Below are 11,744 nucleotides of genomic sequence, written 5' to 3' on the forward strand. Positions count from 1 at the left end.
CTGTTTGTGTGCTGTGGCTTGTGTGAGAGATTGTACCCAATGCACTTCTTCCCAGTCTGGTATAACCTAGGTATATTCTGTTCCTGGTTAGGGGCCTGACCTTGAGAAATACCTTCACAGACAGCATCCAGAATGATGCTTTCCATGTCCCAGCCATCAGTCATCAGAATAGAAAGAAGAAAATATGATCCTGATGACCTTTCTTTCTACACATAGGTCCCAATACACACCATTCCTTGTGTCGCTATGCCTCCCCGCTAAATCCTTGGATCTCAGATGCACCCTTGTCACCAGTGCTTTCTGATTTTCCTTAGATCTTTTTTTTTTTGGTCCTGGAGCCACTGTGCCATTTCTAGTTTTCTGGGTGTAAATCAGAGAAAGAGCATCAAGGACTTTTCTGGCTGGATTTCCTTGAATTGAGATCTTCAGATATCAGCTTCCTGAGTAGCTAGGTTAGCTCTTGGTTCATTTGTTTTCATACCATCTGACATTGGCTTGATCCATCCTGTCTAACAACTCAGTGGTTTTAGTGTTTGATTCCCCCGCATGATGCATGATAATGAGCTTGAAGGTGGATATTCTATCCACTGTTTCAGTTCCATGTCTACTAACCAAATATGGGTAGAAAGAAAAGCAGGTTCTGGAGCCACAGTTAAAGTGATACAGTAGTTTTATTAGAAGCTTTCTGTCACACAGGATGGGATTTGTTAAGATCCTGGCTTCTGAAATGGGACTTTATTTCACCTTTAGCCGTGGAAATGAATTAGCTAGCTAACAGGACACAGCCCGGACAGGACACCACTACTGTTGTTGGGAAGTTGGAAATAAAGGAATCACTTGTTGAATTGGTGTGGTATAGCAGAGCTCCAAGGATGGAGAGGGGGTGAGGGTGAGAAGAGGAGCTGGCAGTAATGCTGGCATCTTTTGGCAGCAAGGACACTCCTAAACAGGGGCAGCAGGGTCAACATGGCCATCTGACTGTAGCAACCACTGGGGAACATGGGCTGCCTTGTTGAGTCACTCTCTTCCCTTGAGGCCTGCAGAGTGGAGCCACGTCTACGTCATGGACACTGCTACTTGTTCGATGAAGCTGGCCAGGTTTATGTCCCTTTCTGAAAGGCCCGCACACTCATGGGTGCTCAAGGTGATGTGGACCTGAAACAAAACCACGAGTTAAGCACCTGGAATCAATAAAGGGGAGGAGTTACAAAGGGAATGCAACACTTCACTGGTATTCAAGCAGAAAACTTGCCCCGTCTCAAAAGAGAAAATCTCACCCATATAGCAGAAGCCTATAGAACACCTAATAAACAAGACCCCAGAAGGAACTCTTCCAGACATATTATAGTAAAAACAAAGGGCCTGGATAGTTAAGGGATGATTCTAAATGCTGCAAAAACTAAAAAGAGAGCTATACTACAAAGGAAAGAAAATTAGAATCACCACTGAGCTCTCCATGCAAACCCTTAATGCAAGAAGAGCATGGAGAAATATCATGCAAGGTTTGAAAATCAACGAGTTCCAACCTAGACTGATATATCCAGCTAAATTAGCATTTACATTTGATGGCGAAACAAAAATATTCCATAACTAGAAAAATATATGAATTCATGCACACTAAGTCAGCATTACAAAAAACATTAAGTAATCAAGAACAAAGAGCAGAACAGCAGGGAATCACATCAAAAAGCTATCACCTACAGACCAAAGTAGTAATCATAAAGGAAAAGAAAAGAAATACAGAAGGAATAAATAAATAATGACAAAAGACACTAATCACTTTTCCATAATTATCTTAAATATTAATGGACTCAACTCTCCAATCAAAGAAGAATTGCAGAATTGATTAGAAAACAAGAACTAACTCAAAATGGATCAAAGATCTCAATATCAGACTTTAAACTCCGAAACTGCTACATAACAAAGTAGGAGAGATACTGGAACTCATAGGTACAGGCAGAAACTTATTGAACAGAGTCCCAGGGTCACAATAGATTGGAAAGAGACTGGACAAATGGGACTACCTAAAAATAAAAAGTTTCTGCACAGACAAAGACATACCTACTAAAGTAGAAAGACAACCAACCAACTTGGAAAAGATATTTACCAATAATACATCAGACAAAGGCTCAATATTCAATATCTACAGGAAACTCAAGAAACCACTACCTTCTATCAGAATGGCCAATATTCTGAAGTCAGACAACAACAAATGCTGGCAGGGACGTGGAGAAAGGAACCCCACTGCACTGCTGTTGGAAATGTAAACTAGTGCAGCCACTCTGGAAGGCAGTTTGGAGGTTCATCAAAAAACTAAAAATAGGGGTGGGGGGGAAATGGGGACAAAAACATGAGAAGAGTTATCAGTGTGCGAGAAGTAATGCACCTACTACCTGATGAATTAACTGTAACCTCTCTATACATTATCTTGACAATAAAATAAAAAAAAATTAAAAATAGACCTTCCCTATGATCCCGCCATACCACTGCTAGGCATCTACCCTGAGTATCATGAACCAGGATATGGTAAGGACACCTGCTCAGCCATGTTCATTTCTGCACTATTCACAATAACCAAGCGATAGAAACCACCCAGATGCCCTACTACAGATGAATGGATACAAAAAATGTGGTATTGTACAATGGAATTCTACATAGCCACCAGACAAGATAAAATAATGGCACTCTCTGGGAAGTGGATAGAACTAGAGCAAATCATGTTGAGTGAGATAAGTCAAGACCAAAGAACAAAAGACACATGGGCACCTTGATATGTGGATATTAGATCCAAACAGTACAAGAGCGATAACTCAGTACTCGGTACTCCAGGTCACTGACATGAACTTGGAAATATACATATAACAATATAGACATATAAATCCATGATGGGATATGCATTCTACAGGCTGATATATAGATCGATACATATCACATATCTATGACATACAAAGTCTCAGCTTAGTTTAAATTTTGTTCTTAAACTTATGTGCCAGTGATTGCATATAGAAATTCCATTCTTGAATACTGGTTTGTTAAACTTGATATTTGAAATATGATGTAAAAAATCAGTGTTAATAAAAATCCTTTAATTAAAAAAAAAAAAACAACTCCTTTCTAGGGCAAGGAGGCCTAGATGAGCACAGATGCTTGTGCTCTTGGGGCCCCTTCTTTCCCTCTTCTTCCTGAACTTTGGTCCCTCTCCTGCACTGGCTGTGGAAAACTACAGAGTACACAGCAGAGACAGGGATCCTCCATGGCCCAATAGCAGGTCTCCTTTCCAGAGCTGGCCCTGGATAAGCCTCCTGTTAGTTTAGCTCCTCAGGAAGCTAAGATCTGAGGACTGAGGTTGAAAGCCAGCCTGGGCAGGAAAGTTTGTGAGACTCTAATCTCTATTAAACTACTCAGAGAAAATGGAGCTGTGACCCAGCGGTAGAACACTAGCTTTGAGCAAAGAGATGCTCGGGAACAGCACGTAGGCCCTGAAGTCAAGTGTCAAAACTGGAACAAGAAAAACAAAAATCAAACCAAAAACCACCTACCTACAAGGTGGAAAACTGGAAATGGTTATTCCCACAGTAACAACAAGCAAAGACTGCCTGCTGATGATCACAAGGGATTGGCTTCAGGACCACTTTGGCTACTAAAATCTGAGGGCGTTTTCTTCTATGGTGTGGGCACGCTGTGCACTATGGCTAATCCTAGCTACTCAGGAGGCTGAGCTCTGAGGATCAAGGTTCAAAGCCAGTCCAGGCACAAAAAGGACCTGAGACTCTTATCTCCAGTTAACCTCTAAAAAATAAGAAGTGGAGCTTGGCTCAAGGGTAGGGTGGTAGCCTTGAGCTGAAGAGCTCAGGGACAATGCCCAGATTCAGAGTTTAAGCCCCGTGACTCACAGAAAGAAAAAATGGTGTGGGCAAAGTCTCATGGTTCACACCTGTAATCCTAACTGAGACTTTGAAGACTGAGCTTCAGAGCCAGCCTGGGCAGAAAAGACTAAGGGACTCTCCCTCCAATTAATCAGCAAAGTGTTAGACTAGAGGCATGGTTCAAGTGGTAAAGTAGTACTTGTGAGTAAGCAAGCTGAGCTCAAACCCCAGTACCAGCACAAGAAGGAAGAACTAGAAGGAAGGCAGTGTAGAGCCCTAACCACAGTGAAGCCGTTTTGACTAGTCACCGTGTGATAAACATCAGAATCCTGGACGTAAGCGAGCGAGCATAGTAATTGTTTAAACTGTGCCTTTCGTGATTTGAACCCATCATGAAGTGACTCAGCTGGAAACCCCCAAGACCTGACTTTGTATAGAAAGCCTGCTGACAGGAGAGTCAGGGGCTCTCAACTCAGACCTGCTGTGAGCCCAGGCTTGAGCTTGTAATAAAGACTTTTGTTTTCACAACAGTTTCGGCTCCTTCGTGGTCTTTGGGGACCCCGAATTTTGGGCACAACATTTGGGGGCTCATCTGCAATCCCCCCCAGGCCCCAAGACCCCTGAACTGGAGAGTCGGCTACTGATGGGTGAGCCTCGTTGTCTCCTTTCTTTCGTTTTTGTTGCTTTGTCTCTGAGGCCTAATATTTGTATGCTGTATGGGTTCTAGTCCCACTGGTGGATGTGGAATCCCATCAGTAGCCAGGGGGTGTCAGATTTGTAAAGGTTGGCATAAGACCTAAGCAGACTCGCTGGTGGGTTGTCAACCAGGGGTCCTGGAAGATGTTCCAGACCTCTTTGGAGGAACGTGGAATCCCCTCATTCTTTTGGATATTTTGACAGGACAACAGAGGCGGGTTGTTCTCACAGAAGGCCATAGCCAGCTCCTATTTTCAGCTTTGCCTCTGGTTGACAAGAGGGATTTTCTTTGTCTTCCTGTGTGTCTCTGTGGCTGCTGACCCTGTTTGTGTGCATATTTTGTTTTGAGACGGACGAAATGGGACAGACTCAGACTAGTCCTCTTTCCCTTCTGAGGATTGGTAACTTTAGGGACCTGAAGGAAAAGGCTCATGATTTGAATGTGGAAATCAGTAAAGGGAATAGGACACTGGGCTAAAGATTACCCTAAAAACCCTAAACTGAAATCATGTGAGAAAGGGCAGGACCCTTGTCATGTGCTAGTCACAGAAGCAGGAAACCTCAGTAATTGGGGGTGGGGGTGGGGTTCGGCCCCCCTCACTGAACCCAGGGTAACCCTCAAAGTGAAGGAGACTCCAGTCGAGTTCCTCGTGGATACAGGTGCTCACCATTCAGTGCTCCTGAAACCTGGCAGCGTTAAACTATCTAATAAGACTTCGTGGGTACTGGGGGCTACAGGGATGAACCAATACTCATGGAGTAGCCACAGAGCAGTGGACCTGGGCGGGGGCCGGGTCATCCCAGAACTCCCCTCTCCTCTCCTGGGAAGAGGCTTGCTTACAGACTGAATAAGGGCAGGCGCGGCTGAAGATCAGAAGAAGCCATCTAGAGTCTGTGATGGGAAATGTCCCACCACAGCCTGTAGGCTCAGTGCAGCCTGCAGCCCACATCTGTCCTCGAGGAGGAACCTGCGCTGCCCCTCCTTTAACCACTCTGCCCCGCCCTGGGCCCCCCCTCCCCGCTCCACCCCTGTCCGCCCCGCCCCGCCCTCATCCTCCTCAGCCACACCACCTTCCAACCATAGGCTGGAATTATTCACATTTGATTTCACACTCCGGTTTATTCTGAAATCGGGCTGGTGTGGGGACCAGGGGACACGTGGGTACACGTCGGCGGGGCGGCTCGGGGGGCAGGGACGTGGCTTCTCCACGCGGATGCCGTGCCCGGTGAGGACAGGGATCCAGCGCTGCGCGGTGAGGGCGCGCGCCGCGGTGAGGGCGCGCGCGCGCCTCCCCCGGGCTTCCCCAGCCGGCAGAGGCCGCGCCCCTCATCCTGCGGCGTTGGAGGGCATCGCGGGCCATATCCTCGCGGAGCTTCTGGGCCGAATTATTCGGGGGTCTGAGGCTCCCACGCCGGCGTCTGGAAGGAGGGCGCGCGATCCCCGCGCTGCAGCAGGCCCCCAGACGTGCGCGGGACGGCGGGGGCCCCTCCGCCCCGGGAGCCCCGCGGCGGGCGGCCTGCTCCATTCTCCCGTCCCTCCACCTCCTTTGCTCAAGGGAAGCCCGTCCGGCGGTCTCTGTCCTTACGCGTGTTTACGCGTTTTCTCCTGGCTCCCTCCTCTGGTTCTTGCCTTGTTTTCTTCCGAAAGAGCTCGGAACCACCTGCAGGCAGGCGTCGGAGGCTGGTGGAGTCGTGAGGCTTCGAGCGGGGACACGGGGTTTATATAGGGGAGGGCCAGGAGGTGTGGCCACAGCAGACGTGGGAACGAACTCGGGGCCTGTGGTTGGAAGGAGGTGTGGCGGAGGAAGACGAGGGCGGGGCGGGGAGGACCAGGGCGGGGCAGAGTGGTTGAAGGAGGGGCAGCGCAGGTTCCTCCTCAAGGACAGATGTGGGACTTTCTCACCTGTGTTTTCTTCAGCTGAAGGCTTTCTGACTACATTGCCTTCCTAGAGAAGCCTCACCCAGGGGTAGCAGTTCAGATAGGCGGGTAGGAAGCAAGCTATGTCCAGATGGGGATGAGCGGGAGTTGAAGTCGCCCGGGTCCCCTGCTGTACCCAGCTACCTCCAGCATTGGCGGAGGGAAAGCCACCCGCCTTGTACCAGGTGAAAGCAAGGCCTCGTCTCCAGAGAAGGCTTTTTGCCTTTTCCCTTCCAGTTTCTCTTTAGTCCTGATCCTACTGGTGGAGGCTAGGCCACTGTGCCAAGAGAATGATTTGGTTTTTATCGCAATGGACATAGCTGCTTGCTAAAAAGACTTGATAGCCAAAACTGGTGGCAGAAGTAGGGAGTTGATGGTTCACATTAATACTCCCAGCTACTGGGGAGGCTGAGTTGTGAGGATCACAGTTCAAAGCCAGCCAGGAAAGAAAAGTCCATGAGAGTCTTATGTCCAAGCAACCATCAGAAAACCAGAGGTGGAACTGTGGCCCCAAGTGGTAGAGTTCTAGCCCGAGCCCTGACTTCAAACCATGGGACCCATCAAAGCATCAACTGCAACAACAACACGTTGCAGGCTGCCTTGAGCCTACAGGCTGTGGCCCAGCATTTCCTGATCTATAGAACAGACCCTAGATGGCTGCCTTCATTCAACCTGATAAGTTTCCCCATTCCAGTTTCATTCTCTGGGGAGAAACTTTTTTTTTTTTTTGGCCAGTCCTGTGCTTGAGCTCAGGGCCTGAGCACTGTCCTTGGACTTTCTCAAGGCTAGAGCTCTACCACTTGAGCCTCAGCACCACTTCTGGCTTTTTTCTATGTATGTGGTACTGAGGAATCAAACCCAGGTCTTCGTGCATGCTAGGCAAGCACTCTACGACTAGGCCAAACTCCTGGCCCTGAGGCCAAACTCCTGGCCCTGAAACTTTTTTGTTTTTGTCTTTAATTTAATTTTATTGTCACAGTGATGCACAGAAGGGTTACAGTGCCATAAGTAGGGTAGTGAGTACATTTCCTTGGGACATTGTTCACACACACACACACACACACACACACGCATTTTTTTTTTTGACACAGTAACATAAAAGTGACCGTTATAGAGGCTGAACTCTGGTGTAAATGAACACAAAGATGGTGAGGCTCCCAAGCCCAGAGACCATGGGTAGGGTACACATGGGGGCCACAGGAAGTCTCTGGAACAAGAGAGTCCCCCAGCAAGGCCTCTGCCACCTGGCAGGGTCACTTCATGGGTCACACAGGTAGTGTAGGGGAGGTGGGGCACTCCGAGGGCAGTCAGGGAGGCCTGGCAGGGCCTGGAAGTCGGCTGCAGCCAGGATTTCTGGGGACACAGTGCATCTGATGGGCATGAACCGGGCCTCCCAGAGTGGATGAGGGCGGATTGGTATTTGGCAAAGCCACCTTAGAGATGAGGAAGACTCCTCGGGGCCTGCAGCTCTTTGCTGAATCAATGGTTTGAGTGACATAGGTGATTACTGGTTTATGACATGTGGTTTCTGGTCAGGCAATGGTGTTGACCTTCCAGGAAGGGCCTGGGGAGGGGAGCATGGCTGTTCTTCCAAGAAGAGTTAATCTTCCAGCCTTTTAATAGTTCTGAAGGGTGTCTATTCTCTGGCTGTGTCCACTGAGACATGGGTGTTGATTTTACGTGTAGAAGGCCAACATGTCATTTGATCCTAGACCATGCAGCCGCAGCCACTCTCTGGTTGTGAATGTGTACATATGTCTGTCCAAAGGAGACTTATGAGGCAGGGGATGAACAATAAGAAAAGTTACTAGGGGGCACACAAATGGCAGAAGGAAGGGCAGCCCTCCATTAAGGGCAGATATTTTAAAATGGGTTGATTTAGAGGTGACGAAGGAACAAGGTGAAGGGGGAAGCAGAGGAGAGCAGTCAGCTCAGTGTTACACTCATCTGCAGGGATGGGTGAATGTTTTACCGTAGTAAGTCTGAGAGAGGAGCAGGAGTATTTTTTTTTTGCCAGTTCTGGGGCTTGAACTCATGGCCTGGGGACTGTCCTTGGACACTTTTTGCTCTGGACTAATACTCTGCCACTTTTGCCACAGCACAACTTCCGGCTGTTTTCTGTGTATGTAGTACCGAGAAATCGAACCCAGGGCTCTGTGCATGCTAAGTGAGCACTCTACCACTAGTCTTCTCTCCTGGCCCCCAATCTTGTTTTATTCTTCACAGATGAAAGCATTCAGTGACCACTGAGCTCAAGTGCCGTGGGAGTAAGTGAAGACCTGTGTACATAGGATGTAAACCAGAGGGTTCAGGGTTTTGAGAAAGATTTGATATCCAGGAAACATTGAAAGAGAAGAGAATGGGTCCTGTGTAGGCCGGGCCAGCATTCATCAGCACATTAGCATAGCATATGTCTAAGAAAAGTTAGGACAGGAAGATAATTCAGACATTTCCATTCTCAAAACAAATTACCTGTCTATGACCAGGAATGCTAGTCTTTTCCTCTGGACTCCGTGTCACACCTTTATGAGCCCCAACCATGTGTAGCTAGCATGAATTAACAGGAAACTGTACACCTGAGAACTCCATAACTGCGGAAGCTCTTCTCCATTGAAGCCAATCAAGAATGCTCTACTTCGGTGTATTTTAGTATTTTCTAAAACTGAAATATAACTTAACTATGAAGATACTGTGAAGTGCAGAAGACATGGAAATGGAGTGTAGATGGCTTTTTGACAAAGAGCTTCCTTCCATTCTACCGAGTTGTTAAGGTAGGATCACTTGACCTGAAAGTTCTACTGGCTATCCATCCTGTGATCTATCATAAAGGTATAAAATGATCTTCCTTTAGATTCTTTCCCACCTTCAATCCTGGGGATGAAAATGCTAGATGAACTACAATTATAGCCCTTTGTTTTGGAAAGGGTTTATAGCTTGGTGCGGCGGGTGGCTTACACCTGTAATCCTAGTTACTCAGGAGGCTGAGATCTGAGGATTTGCGTTCAAAGCCAGCCTGGGCACTAATGAACTTGAGGCTCTTATCTCCAATTAACCACTAGAAAATAAGAAGTGGTGCTGTATCTTAAGGGGTAGAGCTGAAGAGCTCAGGGACAAAGTTTAAGCCCAGAGTTCAAGCCCCATCACGCGCGCGCGCGCACACACACACACACACACACACACACACACACACACACAGACACACACACACGAATTTTACAGTGTGTGCATATGGGTATCAATTGGATTATGGTCTTCCTGTTGGCTTCTACTTGTCTGTAGATCCCTGGAGGGAGGAGTTTGCCAGGCCCTTGGAGCCTCTCCCATAGCAGAGCGTAGGATGTGGCCATCCCAACCCCAGATCATAGTGGGGCTAAACATTCCTGTTTGGCTCACTGTAAACATAGGCTGTGTTCCTTTTCTGTGTCTTTGGATGACTTACTTAACTGTCTCATCTCAAAATGGAGAATCATTTAACAGTTAATATTAATGGCTTCATAAGAGAATGTAGCATCGAGTGGGGGAAAATATACTTGGAAGCCATAACATGAATGCCAGTAGTCCCTATTTCTTCAGTTCTTCCTTCCTAGCCAGTTTCAGGCAGAAAATTCTGACCACCCAAAAGTGGAGCTAGGAGACGCTGGAAGGATGGGCAGTGGCTCCCCCCGAAATCCAGAGAAAACTAGAGTGGATCTGCTCACATGGACAGATAGAGAGCTCCAGTGTGCTGGTCCCATATTTAAGCAATTTGACTTCATTGTCTTAGCTCCTTTCCACCTCTCTCTGACCGTTTATTATCCCCATTTTACAGATGTGAGAACGAAGGCACAGATGTAAGAGTGGAGGGGCCAGAAAAAAAGAATTACAGATACTCCCTGAGATGGGGAAGGGGGAGCTGTTCTGGGACAGTTTCCCTGGGGCTGGATTGGCTGTGAGATTAGTTTGACCAGCAAGAATATCTAGACCACCTTGCTCCTTCTCACCTCACCTCTCTTGTTGAGTACCTAGGATTTTCCTTGTTTCTGCAGCTGGGATCTCAAGTCACTTCTCAAGTACTAGGAGAAGCCTGCTGCTTTTTAGGTAAGGGAAATCCAAAAGAGGGCCAGGGAGGAGAGGCGGTGGAGTGGGAAGGGGCCTGTCATAGGATCAGGCACCCCCAGCCAAGACCAAGAGAGAAAGGGTTGTGGGGGGCAGGCCTACTGCCACCACTGGCTAGAAAGGGACCAGAAGGGTGAAGGCAGAGAAGCAGAACAGGCCTGGTGTCCCTAGAGAGGTCACTATGCTGAAGAGTTCATCATGGACCTCACAGAGACCTGACTTTGGGGGGACTCCAGTCTTAGTCATCCTTACCCCTGCTCCCCACCCTCCCCCCAGTGCTATCTAGGAAACTTTTTTTAGAAAGAAAGATAAAGAAAGAAAGAAAGAAAGAAAAAGAGAGAGAGAAAGAAAGAAAGAGAGGAAGAAAGGAAGGAAGGAAGGAAGGAAGGAAGGAAGGAAGGAAGGAAGACAGAAAAAGAAAAAAGATTCCAGCTCTAGGAACCTGGCTACCCAGCAGTCCCAGCTAGCCCAAGTATCAGGGTTCAGGACTTCGTTTAATTCCAACCTGGGGAGGAGGGGAGGACAGACAAAAGGAAGATAGAGATTTTCCCCATCTGTGGCTAATTCCTACCCCACTTCTCTCAGCCTGAAAACTCTCCTGTCCTTGCCATCTACTTGTGGAAGGTTCTAGGTCCTGCTTTCCTGGGATTTCAGCACTAGGGTAGGGCCCTTATCCCTTTAGGAATCTCCCATAATCCCCTTGTGATTCTCCTGTACCCAGTCTCAAACACAGACCCTCCCCCAGACACCTGCAGCTAAGCAACCCTCTGCAATAGGCAGCTATGGTTCTTCCCTGTCCAGACACTTGAGCCCAGGTACTCAGCTGGGGCCAGGAAGTGGGTCCCCAGAGACAGAAGGCCGGGAAAAGCCCCCCCCACCCACCCCCGTAGTCCTGGTGAGTTAGAAAAAGAGATTATTGGTCAACTGGAGACACAGCTTGGCCAAGTGAGGAGCCTTAAAAAGACTTCTCAATTTCTTCGGGGTCCATGCAGCCTCTTGCATGATATTGCTGCTTTGAAATCAATCTCAGAGCTGTTGCTGGCCAGCAAAGCACAGGCGTCTGCAGATCATCCTCATTTCTCCTTAGAGTGCAGCGTGAAGAGCTTGATGCTGGCTTCCAGCTAACAGATATGGTCCTAGGCTAGGACGAGGGGGAAGGCAGTGGCTCT

The sequence above is a fragment of the Megascapheus bottae genome, chromosome 15 (assembly GCF_031878675.1).
Source record: "Megascapheus bottae isolate mThoBot1 chromosome 15, mThoBot2.hap1, whole genome shotgun sequence".
NCBI classification, from domain to species: Eukaryota; Metazoa; Chordata; class Mammalia; order Rodentia; family Geomyidae; genus Megascapheus; species Megascapheus bottae.